This window comes from Lissotriton helveticus, chromosome 3_1, assembly GCF_964261635.1.
Source record: "Lissotriton helveticus chromosome 3_1, aLisHel1.1, whole genome shotgun sequence".
NCBI classification, from domain to species: domain Eukaryota; kingdom Metazoa; phylum Chordata; class Amphibia; order Caudata; family Salamandridae; genus Lissotriton; species Lissotriton helveticus.
Window position 1 is genome coordinate 567,292,209 of NC_136061.1, and position 18,029 is coordinate 567,310,237.

Below are 18,029 nucleotides of genomic sequence, written 5' to 3' on the forward strand. Positions count from 1 at the left end.
TCATGGTGTGCCGTCACAGTTGCCTCCTCAGTTCAAATGTTCCTTGTACAAGATTGGTTAAGGAATATTGAATTAAAGAACAAGTGCTAGCAAAGGCAATCAGACAAGCGGCAGTTCACAATACCAAAAGTTCCTGTTTGGCACACTTTTCCTGATGTGTCGGTTTCAGCAGCAAGGCGCTAGAAAGAACTTGTGAAAAGGCTCCATTTGCTCAAAGCTCAGGGGGCTCAGGCAATGATTATGCAGCAATATAAATTGAAGGTGCTGGTAAATGGGCAGTTCCAATTATTATGTAATCTGTCAGAGGCACAGGAGCTTTTATAGCAGATCTCAAAGAAGTCTTAATTATCTGATGCAGCATCTAAACACATGGTACTTTAGTACGTTGATATAAGGACCTCACTGTTTAACTGTCTGCTTTTTCTTTGCTTTTACAGATGCCAAACATTAAAGTTTGATGGTCTTTGTAAGGTGGCACTCAGGATTATTTCTTCACGGTCAGGGGGGGACTGGAGGAGAGGGGCTGAAGGGTTTTGGCACAGTGTCAGGGAGCATATCAGGTTTGGATAGAAAGGCTAGCCACTCACCACTACTTGGGTAGGGGTGGTGGGGAGGGTCTAGAGGTGGGTGTGGGTATAAAGGGGACGTAAAAGAGATCTTTTTTTTTCAGTTTAAGAAGTTTTTATTGAATTTTTAAGATAATCATAGTACATACGTTATGAGGTCATATAATCAGAAAAAATACTATGAGTACATCAGAGATACATAACATATGTACGAAAAACTAAATAGTATGATGAAGAGGGAATAGAGGATAGAGAAAGGAAGAAATAGGGAAAGAGACAGAGAAGAGCCAGAAAGAGAGGAAAGATAAGAAAAGAAGGAGAAAAAGAAAAGGGGAAGAGAATGTGGGATGAAATCGAAAACAGTCAAGAAGGAGCATTGGAGGAAAGATAAGACGTGAAAGGAAGCCATAAAAGATCTGATTTAATTTTTAGGGGAATAGAAGAAGAGGCAGCAATAGAGATCCTATGTTCATCACATACAAAATTCCACCAAGTAAGAATAGAAAGCTTAGAATTATCTTTCCAACACGATAGAATGACTTTGAATGCAATAGAGATCAACAGGTCTAACAATTTGACAGAAGAAGGTATAATATCAATATCATCAGATAACAAGCCTAGAAAAATGTTCAGTAAAGATAAGGGGGCGGAACATGAAAATATACGCATACATGTTTTCCAAACTTCCTTCCAAAAGGAAAGGACACGGGGACATGCATACAATAAGTGTGTAAGTGTTCCAGACTCCGTAGAACAGGACCAACACATGTCAGAAGAAGTCTGGGAAAACTTATGAACTGTAACAGGTGTAATAACGACTCTATGATAAATAAAAAACAAAGATTGAGTAATTCGAGCAGCAACAGATGTTTTAAACAGTTTAGACCAAATACGATCCCACAACAAAACAGGGAATTCAGTTTCTAGGTCACATTCCCATGCAATCTCAACAGAAGATTTGGGGCGAGTACCAACAGTCGAAGTCAAAATTGTATAAACATGAGCAGCCTTTGGTTGATGGCATGACAATAAAGGATATAAAGGGGAGACAGGGACAAAGGAAGGGAAAATATCAGGAGGAGAGTAGGAGGCTAAATGAGACAGAATGGCAGAAGTAATAATGTTGTATTCATTCACCGAAGAAGGGGGTAAGTCAAATATGGTTTGTAAATCAGTATAGGGAAGGATAGAGCCATCAACAAAAAACTGATGAACGAATACAATATTCTTTTCCTTCCAATGTTTGAAGTAAAACGATTTCCCTTTGTAACGAAGGAATTTGTTATACCACACAACTGAGGCTAAAAAACATTGCAATGGGGATAGTTGAGAAAAAAATACATTGGAAAGCACAGTTTGAGAATACTTTAAAATAGGGAATTTAGTCAAAAAAGAAGAATTGGACATAAAAATAGTATGCTGAAAAGAAAAATCCTTCAACAGCGAGCGTTCAAGGATAATCCATGCAGGTATGGGTGTATCATTAAAAACATATGCTAAAGAAAAAGCTTGTCGAATCAAAAAGGCTAAGTGGTACGTTCTAAAATTGGGAAAGCGAACGCCACCTTCCGATTTGGGGCGCATCCGCTTATTCATGGCTATACGGGGATGTTTGTTATTCCAGAGGAATTTGGAGCAAACAGAGGTTAAACGGGAGAAATAGGAAAGGGGGATTTTAAAGGGGAGCATAGAGACAGTATATAAAACATGTGGAGAAATCATCATTTTAATTGTATCCAAACGCCCCCACCATGAGAGATATAAAGGAGACCAAGTTTGAAGAAGGGATTGGAGTTTCAGTATGAGGGAATCAAAAGTAAGAGTAAGGGTAGCTTTCAAGGAAGTGGAAAACCAAATACCAAGATATTTAATTTTGTTTGGGCACCATGCGAAATCAGTGTCACTAAACATGTATTGATAACATAGCGTGTTAAGTGGTAAGACTTCAGTCTTGGAGAGGGTCAGCTTATATCCCGAGACAGAGGAATACAAACGGACCTCTTCCAGGAAAGGAGGAAGAGAGGATGCAGGGTCGGACATATAGACAAGCACATCGTCCGCATAAGCTGACAATTTAGTTTCGGTCGTGGAAAATTTAAAACCCGAAATCTTGGGATTAGACCAAATTCTTTCTAAGAAAGGTTCAAGGCACAAAATAAATAATAGAGGGGATAAGGGGCATCCTTGTCTAGTACCTCTAGAGAGGGGAAAAAATTTGGAAAATTGATTATTAACAAAAATACTAGCACGTGGAGAGGAGTATAGGAGTTTGACCATCGATATAAAAGAAGGACCAAATCCAAACCACTGCAAGGTATGGAACAAGAATTGCCAGTTGATACGGTCAAACGCCTTTTCTGCGTCTAAGGAAAGAGCAGCCAGAGGGATTTGAAGTTTTTTACTGTGGGAAATGACATTGGAAAACATACGGGCATTGTCAGAGGCAAGTCTACCTTTTACAAAACCTACCTGATCAGTTTTAATTAGACAAGGGATAAGGGAGTCAAGACGTAAAGCCAAATTCAGGTTTGGGAATGATAACAATTAAAGCCTCCAGAAAGGATCCAGATGCCTTTGCATTCAAAATAAACGAGTTAAATAATTGTAAGAGTTTTGGAACAAAAATGGAATGAAAAGTGGAATAAAATTCCACGGGAAGGCCATCAGGACCTGGTGCTTTGGATGTTTTAAGTGAATTAATGGCTCGAGTTATTTCTTGAATAGTAATCTCTTTTTCCAATAGAGCGAACTCATCTGGCTTGGATGGGGGAGAAGGAAGGCCAGCAAAGAAGGACGTTAAATTAATAGGAGAGGGGTGCGTGTCATCAGTGTATAAGGCCTTATAATAATTATGAAAAACATTAGCGATATCTTCATCCGATGAAACTAGTTTGTTTAGAGAATCATTAAAGATTGGACCTATATTTTTACGTTCTGATTTGACTTTCAAATAATTTGCTAGCATTTTCCCTGCTTTATTTTGACCACCGTGAAATTTGGACTTGATTTTGAGAATAGTGTTACACGCTTCATTTGTGACAATCTTGTTCAAGTCCGATTTGGCTGAAATTAAATCTTGAAGTGAAGAAGGGGATTTAGATGAAAAATATAGGTGTTCCAGGGATTTAATTTTCTGGAGTTGCTCTACATATTTTTTCTTCTGAAGTTTCTTTTTGTGTGCAACATAGGAAATAGTAAACGCCCTAAAAGCAGCTTTAAAGGCATCCCAATTGTTAGGAATAGAGGTGTCAGAGGGGATATTAAGGGTAAAAAATTCTTCAAAGAACTCCATACTTTTCTTCATAAAAACCGTGTCTGATAGCAAAAAGGAGTTACATTTCCAACGATTGAATTTGGATGAAATAAGGGAAAGGTCAAGTGAGGTAAAAACAGGGGCGTGGTCAGAAATAAATATGGAACCAATCACAGAATTTTGAATGGAGGGGAGTAATGATTTGCTAACCATAATATAGTCAATTCTAGATCGGGTCTGATGAACATTAGAAAAAAAGGTATATTCCAACACATCAGGATTACACAGCTTCCATGAATCAAATAAAGGACGTGAGGCAATGGCAGATTGAAAATTCTTATGGGACTTATCGGGTTGAAATTTACTGGAAGAAAGTCTGTCTGAAAAAGGGTCCAACCATTGATTAAAATCACCGGCAATAATAAAGTCAGGAGAATCAATGGAGGAAATTAATGTTTTAATATCGGTCCAAAACTTAGGATCAGGACGAGTCGGACCATAAATATTAAGTAACACCAACGTCTTATTATGGATAATTACCTTTGCCATAGCCCAACGTCCTTCATCATCAGATTGAGAAGAGATTATCTGTACATTTAAAGCTTTATGAAAGAGAATAACGACCCCCCCCCTTCTTATTAACAGCAGGAGAAAAAACAACTTGGCCCACCCAATGCCTTTTCAACTTTAAAGATTCTATATCAGAACAATGCGTTTCTTGAAGGAAAACAACCTGCGAATTGAGTTTCGATAAATGAGACAATACCTTTTGACGCTTGACGGGATGTCCAAGACCACGAACGTTCCATGAGACAAATTTACACACCATGGAGGGAGTAGGAGACGGGTGACAAGCGGATGAAACACACGGTAAGGGAGCAGCTACGGAATAGGGAATAACAGATACAAAAAACGCATGAGACGTAAATTCCCAGAAAACTCTCAATACAAAAACATAACAGACTATATTCCAAAATGATCGACAAAAAGGAAAACAATGGAAGAAAAGATCGCATAGGAACAAAGATATAAGGAACAAATAAGAAAAAGAAAGAGCAAGCTAGCAAAGAGGAAGAAGGGAAAGAAGAGAAAAAAAATGAAGAAAAAAGGAGAGAAAATAAAAATGAAAGAAGAATGAACAGATCAAGGCACAGAAGCCTGATCTGAGAAGGAAAGGAGAACCGAAACGAATGAGGCATGGATACACCAGACAAGGGACATGTCCCCCCGAGCAACCACACATGGACCCATAAAAGAAAAAAAAAAAAAGATATCAGAATGTAAGAGCTAAACCTCAAGAATGAGAATAAAGAACATAAGAAAGAGCAAAATAGGATAAGAAGAAGAAGAGAATAACTGCATTATGGAGGAAAAAAAGCAACACAAGAAAAAGCCAACAAGCGGAACATTAAATGGCACTGTCCATATTCGAAGGCGTGATACTCCGAAGGAATTCATGAAGCTTCTGAGGGTCATCATATGAAGAGGTGCGGCCATTATGCGTGATCTTGCAAAAGCAAGGATGAAGGATACCATATTGAATGTTGAGCTGCCTCATAAGAGGACGGAGGTTCAGAAATTCCTTGCGTCGAGCATTAGTCGCTGACGAAAGATCTTGAGAGATGAAAATGGTATGGCCGGACCATTGGAGGTGTCTCTTGAGTCGAGCTGCTTTTAAGACTGCCATCAACTCCGTAAATTCTAGGAAAAGCATAATAATGCCACGAGGCTTATTAGAGTTCGAGTTAATGCGGCCCAGGCGATGAGCCCTCTGGATATTAAGAGGGTGTGACGCAGGTTGGAGGTTTAAGAGTTCCTGTAAGAATTTACGTATGAAAGCCACCATGTCAGGCCCTTCCAAATTTTCCGGAACACCATAAACACGAAGGTTATTTCTTCGATTTCGATTTTCCAAATCCTCCGTGTGTAGCTTAAGTTTATGGATCTCCTGCTCTAACATTGGAATTTTGACTGATACATCCTGGATATCACTCACTCTTTGCTCTAAGTTTAAGACCTTGCCCTCCATAAGCACCCAACGATCCTCAATTTGCTTAAGGCGGTCATTTGTGGCAGACATAAATGGTTGAAGACCACGCACCTCCTCAAGGATAGAGTCTAACACCGGGTTTGGTGAAGATTTTATGGGAGAAGGCGGGTCATTTTTGAGTCTTTTAGGCTTGGTACCTGTTTGAGACATCTTTGAGGTCTGAGAGTCAGTCGCCATGTCTGCAACGCTAAATAAAGCAAAGAGGACCGTACAGGCTGGAGAAGCACGGTAAACACAGCCCAAGGAAGTTGTAGTATAACTAAGAGCAAAGAAGCACAAAATACTAGCACCTCAGTAAAGCCGCAAGAATTACGGAGTAAAGAGCAGAAGTAGAGCAAGCAGTCTCAAAACACTGGTGCAGTAGAAATAGAATGATGAGGAAGGGCAAAGTAAAACATACATCTGCATTAAAATATCATGACCAGCATAGGAGTTGACATCAGCGTAAAGTCATTGAGTGACAGCACCTGGTTTAGGAACGATACTGGTGGAAAATGGAATACTTATGAGGAAGCTGCAAAAGCATGAGGTGAAGCATTCCTAAGATGGCGGCAAGCATTTCAGCTAGGTAGATTCCAAAATGTGAAAAAACGGCAAAAAAGAAACATGCAGCATATGTGAAATAAGGAAAGGTAACCACGAGTCAATGTGGGAAATCTCCGTGGAAAATTGACAAAGTAATATTCCCTCAGAACAGCAGTAATGTCAGAAGCTGCAAAAAACGCATGCGTGTGACCGGCGAGTAAAATGGAGGCCGTCCGCTTTACATGATGAGAGAATTACCGGTAAGGTGAAAACACATCACCGCTGCATGAGCATGAGCGAAAACAGCATCCACTTGGTCACGGCGTGTTCCGCTGTAATTGCAGCCGTCTCCAGACGAGAAAGAAGAGGTAGAACCGCTCTCACGGCATCTTCAGTAAAAGGTCCGTAGCGGAGCTCACGGAGACCACGTCCTCTCCTGTCGGCGCGCAAGCCACGCCCGACGTAAAAGAGATCTAACTTGCGATTTGTAGTAACATGCACTAGACTTAGTAGCTTAGAATATCTAATTTAAGAGTAGGTGGGCATCAGTGCTGGGTTGATTTTATCTTTATATTACAGCAGTTTAATGTTTCGATGGTGGGGTCCTCTATAGGAAAGATCAGATATGTCGGCCCAGTAAGTTAGATATGAAGCATAAGATGGTGAGATATCTCACTAAGTGTGTATTTATAGGCAATAGCTGGGTAGGCTGAATATGTATGCTCTTTATTAGGGGGTAGTCACGGGATGGCATATTGTTTCTTAATATGGGTAATATTGTATTTCTTTGCTCACATGGCACTTTATGCACTTTCTGTCTCTCTCTCTCTCTCTCTCTGCCTAATGGATCCATTAGGAAATAGAAAACGGAGATGATGATGAATAATATTCGGAAGGGGGATTATTCTAATGTTTATGTCCTCAATAACAAAAAGAAAAAATGCACAATAGAAGCCTGGATTAAAGCTGAGAACCAGTCAGTGATCAAAGTCTGAAAAAAGCATATCTCCATATGGAATTTGTCTGAATTTTCAATGTTTAAAACCTAGGCGGTCTATAGTGGCTTTTCCTCTGCCCAGGTGGCACACCGTGGCACCACAATTGTTGGGCCCAGAGGCTCGGTGCCGAAGTGGTTGATTTGCCAGTGACAAATGTGGAAGTTGGTACTGGGTGAGTTGTCTGGTACAGTCCAGTCATCTCACGTTTGTGAGTTGGTATGCCCCAGTGGAAGACAATGCTGCACTTTACGAGGAGCTTTTTCAGTCATTATCACAAATCCAAGGCAAAATCATTCTCAGAGGGGATTTTCACTTCTTGTAGAATCCTTGATTAGATTCCTCAGTAAACTCAAGGAGGCAATTAAAGCTCAAAACCTAAGAGGTTTTACAAAGCTATCAGAAAATACTGGCATTGATTCACGGATAGAGACTTTCTATACAAAAATGGTCTACACCTGTTTTTCCGGGCAATTTGGTATCTCCTCTCACATAGATCTTTTCTTATGTTCTAAGGCTGTGGCTTGTAAAGTCCAGCAGAGTTTACCTAATGGTTTTTAGACTATTCAATGATTGTCATTGAGATATCGGTGGGGAGAGCTACAGATCACTCTAGACGTTGAGGTTTTAATAAACAGTATCTACAGGAGGAAGGCTGGGTCCAGATTTGAAAAGAGGAGATAAAGGATGAATCATGGATCCGCTCGCCCAGGTATAGTGTGGGATGCTTTAAAAGCCTGCATTAGCGGGTTGGTGACAAGGAACGACGCCAAGAAGAGTAAAAGAGCTAGACAACAAAAGCAAACTCTAGAAAGGATTGTCCAGAAGAGTTAGGAAAAAATTCTAAGACACTCATCTAAATCTAATAAAAGAGAATTGGATAGAGCTAAACAGGCATTAAACGAGGTGTATTATACAAAGGGCAAGGTTTTAAATCGTGCCTACATGTAAAAGTTTAATGACAAGAGTAATTTCAAGGGGAGATTTTTAGCCTGGTAGACTCATGAACAATCTACCAATAATAGGATAGATGGACTGAAATGCCTGGTTTCTGGTGTCAGGTGCAAGGAGCCAGTAAAAGTGGGGGGAATTATGTTTGCTCATTATAAGCAGATCTATACACAAAATCAATTGGTAGATAAAGAACTCCTGGGAAAGTTCTTAGCAGACCGCAATATTTCCATGGCATCAGAGGAAGAGATGAAAAATATTATTCGACCTTTCTCCAAAGAGGTGGATAAAAATCTCTCAAATTGTAAGGCATGTGTGCCTGATGGTTTTTCAGCAGAATTTTTCAAATCTTTTTGGGACGTTTTAGTCCATTATTTCTTACTGGTGGTCAACACAATGTTAGAGTGGGGGTCCTAAACTATGGTTTAGTTTCATTTGGGGAATGTCTAAGCTTTTAAAAAAAGGGGAAAGATGGCAAAGATCCTAAACGTAGATTATAAAATAATCAAAAAAGTATTAGCCAACAGGTTCAACCTAATCGCATCTAAGTTGATCCACTTGGATCAGAAAGGTTTTATTGCCTGATGGCAATTAGGCACAATTACACATTATCTAGCTAAAGCACTGGAGTATTTCTCTGTAAATGGGATATCAGCTACAGTGCGTCTATCATATGCTGAAAAAGTATTTGACCTTGTGGACTGGGAAACATTCTTTTGTATCCTATCTAGATTTGGGATTCTGACCCAGATCACTGGGCTGTTACATCGCAATGCTGAAGCTAATATCACCATAAACACTACAGAGGTGGGGACATTGCAAGTCCTTCGGGGGACCAGGTATGAATGTCCCCTATCGTCAATTCTTTTTGATTTCTTTATTGAGCCATTGGCAATTGCAATTAAGGAGAATACTGACATCCATCCCCTTCTGGCACAGATGGGGAAAACAACACTTCTTGCTCTTGATATTATGTTAATTATTGATTAATACAGATTCATAGGAGAAAGCTTTTGAGACCTTTGCACAGTATGTGAAATTGGAGGGCAATAAAATCAACAGTAAGAAAACTTAAATACAACTATGCGTGTATAATCCGGACATATTACATCCAAACATAGTCTCCTGCATCAACGTGTAGCTGAAAAGATAATTGAGCATTAGGTACTCTTCACGGATTGAGAATTTATATGATATTAACTTTCCCTCTTTTCTTTTAATTACTGTTTTGCAAATTTTGCACAGTATATGTCCACTTTTAATGTAAAACTGTGCAATGGCATTGTTAAGAACTATTTTATGCAGCTGATATTTAAAGAATAAGATATACGTAATGTTTTAAAATGATCAAAGTCACCCAAAAAAGTCTGCTACAGAAGTCTGAAGTGGTTCTTCACATGAATCTCTATGGGAGATATGCCATTCCCTATATTAATACGGTTACATCTTACCCAGAACTAGTTTTGGACTGTCTCGCTAATTTGGCATCCAATATAGTGCAAAAGTGGGCGAAGAAGGTGTTCAGGAAGCTAGCGGACTTTTTAATCTGGTGAAAGGTGATTATGCATGTTTGAAGTCCCCAAATTAGTTCAAGGTGACTTTCTGCTTCTCAGCTCTTTTAAGAATGTTGAATAAAGTATTTATTGATTTAGATGCGAACCAGATTAGCAGTGATCAAAAAGTGGTAACCAGGTTAGTTAACGTCCCTGACCATAAGTGCCCCGAGGAATGGAAAATATTGTTTGCCTCCATGAAGGGCATCGATCTCAATCAAACTGCAATAAAAAATGGGGAAAATACAGAGGGTTGGAACTACCACAAAAGATGTGGTATAAAGTCAATATACTAAATCTTAGTGTTCTGAGTGTAGCCAATTGGCACTGAATGCTATTTTTTAGTCATTGGTTGCCATATAGAACTCTGCATTTTCTTACATAAATCAACCCTAGTAGGTCAGGTCATTGATATCGATGTGCCTCTGGGGGAAAATTGGTCGCATGTAATCAGTCTGTGTTGTGTCCCCTATTCAGGAACTTTGGAATGGAATATTTCAGTATCTGGAGAATGATTTGCAGTTTTAACTAGCTCCCAGTATCTGGTGAAAGTTCTGAGGTTTGATCCTGTTTCTTGTTTAACCACTAAATTTGTGAAATTATTATATGTAGCAATAGCAGTGGTTAGATCCTTTTTACTCCAATAGTGGTGAACACCATGGATCCCCGGAACAGGGGAATGGATGCAAAAAATGAAACATGTAAGAAATAAGGACCGGTTATACGCAATGCGTAATGGGGGGATTAAGAAATTCAACAAACTTTGGGGGCGGTTTATGGATGAAGCCCAGGGGTAGGCTTAAAAGCCTGGATAGCACCCTATTGCTTCTCTATGCACGTTCTGCACTTCTGTTGGCCTAAACTAGAAAGGAAGCTGACTAGAAGCATTCTTTGTATTTGTCATGTGGAGTGTTTCATTGCAATTATTTTTTTTGCTTTTTCCTGCGCCTGGATTAATTTTGTGATGAAATATGTTTTTATATGTGTATTTCGTGTATGAATATCATGAATTGATAATTGATGTATGTTATCACAATTTTTGGATCTCAATGAAAATATACATATATAAAAGAAAGATCTGTATCTAATATGATATAAACAGAATTAATCCTAAAAGTTTAAAAATCACACTGTAATGCCTCTTAATTTTAAACTAAGACTATATAACAATATACCCGCACTAGTTCTTCTTAACCCGTTTGTTGCTTCGAACGTTCTGTGCCAGTGCTGAACGTTCAAAGAAACGGGTGCGGCCGTGTCGGCCAACGGACGTGCGCAACACTGGCAAGGTAGTGCTCGGGACGACCATTGGCCGACGGCAGTACCAAAGGGGTTAAATGCGTATGCTTTTGCATTACAAAGTTCCTATGTTTCAACTGTCTTTATCATTATTTTTATTTAACATACCGAAAATAAAAAAAATGGATGGACCTTCATTCAACAGCACATTTTAAAGGACTTAAAGGTAGATGCATCAAGCATTTTTATGAGCGCAAACGTTGCGAATCGCAAAATTCGGCCGTTTGCGCCCGCAAAAATGGCATTTGAGTTGCATCAAGGGTTCATGCACTCGCAATTTAAGAAAGCAAATAATTGCGAGTTCTCAAATTGCGATTGCATTTAAGGAATCGCAATTTGCGATTCCTTAAATGCAATGCATGAACCATTCCAAGATTGCGAATTCGCAATCTGGGGCCGCTATTTACAGCGAAGTCAAACTACGTGGTAAATAGCAAAAACTTAGAAATATGCACTTTAGTGCATTTTTCTAAGGTGTATGTTACACACACACATGTCCTTGTGACATGTGTGTGCGCAACACCAGTGAACATTACCATTTCAGGGGTGCAACTGGGTGTCCTTTGGACACCCTGGCACCCTTGAAATTGCGGCACATTTGCGATTCGCTAATTGCTAATCGCAAATAAGGAATGACTCCCCGTTCATTCCTATGGGCCTTTAGGCCCATAGGAATGAATGGGAAAGCCATTCCTTATTTGCGATTAGCAATTAGCGAATCGCAAATAAGGAATCAGTAGAAATCGCAAATAATATTGCGATTCCTACATGCATCCCGTTTTGCGAGTCTTTATTGGGCGACTCCTTAAAATTAGCTATTAAGGACTCGCAAAACATAACTTTGATGCATCTGGGGGTAGATGTGTTATAGACAACACAAACATATTGAAGACCCATTATACATGAGACATGACCGGACAACACTTTCAAAGCAAGTGCGCTAAGGGTTTCTGTAAAAAATCTGACTTTACAGAATGTTCTGCCTACATAGTGTTGGTGGAGAAATTTGGGATGGAGGCAAAATAAAATAATTTACAGCTAAGAGGAAGGCGAAATACATGTACTTATAAATACAAATAACAGTTTACTCATTTTAGAAAAACATGAGTGTTAATAAAAACATGAGTATGTAAGTAATTTACATTTGATTTATCTGATACATACTATACTTAACAGGTGTAAGAATTTAGGTATCAAATGTTAGAGTAAATGTATGTGATGCATGTAGTGAAAAGATATCATATATGAATGAACAAGTGAGAGACTAATGCATTTGCTCATGCATATTGCAATAAGACATGTAATGTAATGTAAAAACTATTTATAAAGCGCACGGACTCCACTGGTTTCATGGCGCTATAGAACGGATAAGCACAGATGAAAAGCAGGATGCAGGTGTTTAGTCATCGTACGCTTGCCGGAACAGGTGAGTTTTTAAAAGTTTCCTGAAGGATGTGTAACAAGAAGCGGACCGAAGTGCATATTGGAAGAGAATTCCAAAGCTTGGGTGCCAAAAAAGAGAACCCGAGGCCGCCGTGTTTCTTCCGCTTGAAAGAGGGAACAGAAAGAAGGTCGTGGTGCAAAGAACGGAGGTTACGAGAAGGAACATAACGGTGAATCCTAGATATTACAATGGCAGGGCCATGGCCGGTCAATGATTTAAAGACAGTACAACCCAGTTTAAAGATACCACGTTTCGCCACTGGCAGCCAATGCAACTTTTTCATCAAGGGGGAGACGTGTTGATATTTAGGTTGACGGAAAACAAGTCTCGCCGCTTGATTCTGCACCAGTTGTAATTTGCGAAGCTGGTAGGCTGGGATGCCAACGTAAAGAACGTTGGCATAGTCAAGGCGGGAGGTGACCAATGCCAAAATGACTAATACAAGGGCCTCAGTGGTCAGAAACCTGGAGATTTTTCGAATTTTCCGTAAATGGAAAAAACATGACGAGGTAACTGCCTTGATCTGAGGTGTAAGAGAGAGATCTTTGCTGATGATAACCCCTAAGCTCTTTACGGACTCGGCAGGGGAGGGGGCGGAGCCCCAAGACGATGGCCAAAAGTTGGGGTTCCAAGGATTGAGAGAACCTCCTGTTAAGACCAGCTCTGTTTTGTTGGGGTTCAGTTTCAATTGGCTTTGGCACATCCATTCGCCAATAAAAGTCATGGTAGACTGAAAGTCGGCGATGGATGTGGGTGAAGAATTAGGAATAAAGACCATTTGAATGTCATCAGCGTAATTAAGGATGGTAACCGAGTCATTATGTAGGGATCGAATCAGGTGTTGCATATACAGATTAAATAAAAGTGGTGATAAAGCAGACCCTTGTGGGACCCCACAGGTTAAATTCTCGGGGGTGGCTCAAAAGGTGGATAGGTGAACAGCCTGGGAGCGATCGAATAAAAAGGATCTGATCCACTCCAGGGCCGTGCCCTAAATGCCGGCGCTGCCGACACGGTCGATCAAGAGAGCGTGATCGACCGTGTCGAATGCAGCCGACAGATCCAGAAGCACGAGGGCCTGGGGGATGTTGTTATCAGCTCCCCTCCTGAGCTCGTCCATCACAGCCACAATAACAGCCTCAGTAGAGTGTCCCGGCCGAAAACCCGCCTGCTGGGGATCCAGAAATTGGGAGGACTCAATAAAAGAGCCGAGACAGTTGGTCACATGGGCCTCTAGAATTTTACTGAGAAAAGGGAGTAGAGAAATAGGGCGGAAGTTGCTCAATACTAGGGGGTCAGCATCGGGCTTTTTGAGAATGGGCACCACTGCGGCACACTTAAAAAGATCAGGAACAATACCTGTAGTCAGGGAGCTATTGAGTAGTGAGAGTGGAGGATCAGGACAGGCTCGAAAGGCTTCTTTTAAAATCTCAGGGGGGCAGCAGTCATTCGGGGAACCAGAGTTTACTCTATTTAGAAGGGCCAAAAACTCTGACTTGGAAATCAAGGGTAGATGGTCTAAAACCAGTGGATTTCTACAAGTAATAGTGGGGACTGAAGGTAGAATAGAAGGCGGAATATTATTTTTAATAACAGCAATTTTTTCAATGAAAAAAGTGTTTAATGAGTCACACAATACCTGAGAGGGGGCCGGTTTGGCTAGGACCCGGTCTGGTTGAGTAAGCTCATTAACGATGGAGAAGACATCTTTGGTTTTGGATGAAGAAATAATAATTTTCTGTGAAAAATATGTAATTTTTGTTTGTAAAATGGAATTTTCGTAGTGTTTTAGTAAAGTGATATAGATGGCTTTCTCCTCAGAGGTGTAATAGCGCCGCCAGCGGCGTTCGGCCTGCCGCAGGGCTAATTTCTCCTTTTTCAAATCCTCGGAAAACCAGCGCTGAGCGTCATGGGGACGCTTAGTTTTAATTCTTTTCATTGGAGCAACTTTGTCGCATGCTGATTCCAACCAGTTGGCAATACTAGAAGCTTGAGCAGGGGTAGAAGATAGTTCCTTAGGGGCAGAGGAGATCAAGAGACTATGAAATTCGCTCTGGTCAACTCGTGTCCAATTTTGGGCTAGAAAGTTATTGACAGGAGTTGGGGGGACATAAGGGGTCTGAGTGATAACAAAGGAGATAAAGAAGTGGTCGGACCAGGGACATGGAGAGATATTAGGGGGAGTAATTATAATATTAGAGGTCCAGGCTTGATCTAGAATATGCCCCTTGATGTGAGTAGCTTTATTAATATTTTGAGTAAAATTTAGGCCAGTCAATAGATCCGAGAATGTAACCGATTGGTTGCTTTCACCAGGGTCTAGGGGCCAATAGTTAAAATCGCCAATGACAATAATTCTGGAATGATTGAGAGCAAATTGAGAGATCAGTTCTCCAAAAAGCTGAGGAAATGAGGGCATGTGATCAGGGGGTCGATAAAAAAGGGTACAAATGAAAGCAAACTTAGGGGAAGTGAATTGTAGTACAAGACTATCTACACCAGGAAGGCTGACCCTTTATAAGATGGTAAATTTATGCTTTTGATGGATAATAGCTGCGACTCAGCCACCTATTTTACCTTGAGGGCGATTGGAATGGAGTATATAATACCAGTTCGGAATTGCGGCAAGAATGTCAGGAGCGGAGTCGTCTGTCAGCCAAGTTTCTGACAGAAGGAGAATGTCAGTAGTACCAGCGTCGAGTAGTTGAAAGATCTCCAGTTGGTGTTTCACCATCGAGCGTGTATTGAGGTAAATAACAGTCAAAGGGACTAGGACCGGAACTGTAGATATAGAAGAACAGTGAGGGATCCCTGGTGACCTAGCAGGGAATAATCCTATCTGAGGGCTGGACCGGGTGGGTTTAGAAACATAAGTGCCCGAATTAAGTGCAGCCTGCCTGTCCAGAGGGTTCATAGAACCCTCATGTTGTAAGTTATAAAGATCAGACAAGGTGTAAGTAATGAAAGGAGCATTATGCCTGGCCCATGGGCCAGGCCTGGCGCGGACGGGCGCAGACGGGCTTGCCTTAGGCGCGCCTTTGGCCCGCCGTCGGCGCGCCCGCTGCGCATGTCCCTGCGCATCCTGCTGGGCACCATATTAAATAGCCCCCTGGGAGAAAGGGAGAGGAGCGCTAACCCCCGGAAGTGAGGGAGGAGGGCGGAAGTGGTGTTGCCGGTAGGGCGACCCTCCACACAATCGGCACTATGCCGCGGCGGACCGGAGTCTCCAGCAGAGTAATTTCAGGTAAGTTTAGTTAAAAGCAGATACACACACAGATTAAAAATATTCACAGATAACTTGCAGGCAAGAAAATAATACGAGCGCAATGTGCGTCAAGCGGCAGTAATCGCCGCGTCCGTTAGCAGAGTGCCATCATTTTATTGGATCAGTCTTGTCTTAGGATGGTATATGTATGTGGTTGGTTTCAAAGACCACCATTCATCATAGCTTGACGCTTTCCAACCACCATGATGCAGCATCCAAAGTACCAGCTCATGTAAAAATGTTGACACAATTTGACCACACACCTGAAGACCCTGATCTCTGTACCATGCTCCACCTCAAGAACCTGGATAGGGCTGTAGTTCAGGGGTTATGTCTAAATGTAAGCCCTGTTGCATGGCGATGTCTTACAACACACAACAAGCTACAATAATCTTACAATCAACTTCAGGAAAGTACTCAAGACATCTGAAGCCCGACCTCAGGATGATAAAAGTATGCTTAATGATGGGTCAGGTATGTGCCCTGTTTCACTTCTGTTGAGTCTGTGTCATTGGGTGTTAGGAGGGGATGAGGAGATGGAGAGAGTGGCCACACAGGCATCCCAAGCAATATAAATATGATATTCATTGAGGTTCATTGTAGAGCTGCATACATTTTATAAATACATGCCTAAAATGGTAAGCTGACTGGTGTGTATTGTGATAGTTTGAAGTTAGGAGTTACTATATTTGAAATACCCTTTACAGGGTTTATAGGAAATCCCAGTGTGAATTAGTACAATAACCTATTAGTCACATGTTGCTGGAATCCCCAGCATCCAACCCACATACAGGAAGGGACAGTTGAAAGAAGTATCTGTCATGTGTGCACTTAGAAAGACAGCATTGCACATCAGCGAAGCGGCTCCTGGCTTTGTAGACACATTGTAGGTTGGTGTCTGCTGTGTACCCCATGTCAGAGTGTTTGAAGTGCCACATGTGTGCAATTGATTGTGCCTAATACCCAAATGAAGAGGGTAATGGCATAGAATTCTATAGCCACTCTTTGCCTTCCCACCAGTGACTGTGGCCTGTTGACAAACTGGTATATTCAACCAGTGACACATCATTGTAACCATCAGAAGCAGCACAACTGGCTTGCTTGTGCCCACAATGTCTCCTGTGATGTCTTGTGTCCAAGAAAAAGAGTGCAGTTTTTGTTATGACATGTTTAGGCGTGGCCTTGGAATAGGCTAAAGGTGAAGTGAGTTGTTGCTCCCAGTCTTCAACCATGTCAAAGATCACATCACATGAGCAGTAGCATTAAGCAATGACCTCTTCCCTAGACAAGCCAAAGATGTTGATCCTCTGCCTGTAAATTCTCTCTCTCTCTCTGTTAATGAGCATTGGTGAAAGTGAATAATTATATATACTTAAAATATATTGTATGGCCCACAATATTCTTGAAGCCACACTATTTTGACAACAATATTTTGGCCAAACAAAATTAAATGTTTCATTTTCAGGTATACCATTGCCCTTGTATCTTGAGCAGCACCATCTTACAATTTCCGTCTGAAGGAAGGGAAGAATGTTCTGCATGGCAGGAGGGAGCTGGCTTTTAACATGCATGGTGCTCCAAGCACTGGTTATTTTAACAAAATCTTGAGTACATTTTGTTACAAAATTTTACCCGGGAGTGTAATAGCAAGGTGGGTCTAAAGTTGCTTAATTCTTTTTGGGGGAGTTTCTTCAGAAGGGACCTTCCAAAGCCCCTTTTCCAAGAATGTGACATAATGCCCTTGGAAAATTAATGTTTAAACAAGTTGTGAGGTTCTTTGATATAGTGGACATAACTGCGTCAGAATATTACTTGGGCACGCGGTTAGTGTAGACTCAGACAGGTGACTGACTGCTTCCTAATATGACACATCAGTCTCAGTGAATAGTGAAAACTCTTCAAAACAGAGCTGTGAAGATGGATCACAGTGAAGTTTGCTTTCTAAAGCATAGACTATGGGCTGATGTCTAATTTCCACAGGTTCACCTCCACGTTTGTCTAAAAGAAATACACAATGCTTCTGAAAGGTGTTTTTGTGGTGTACTGTCTAACCTATGAGAATATTCCTTAGAGGTGATGGAAGATTTTGCAATCAGGCCACAGAAATGAGCTGTCTATATTTCATTAT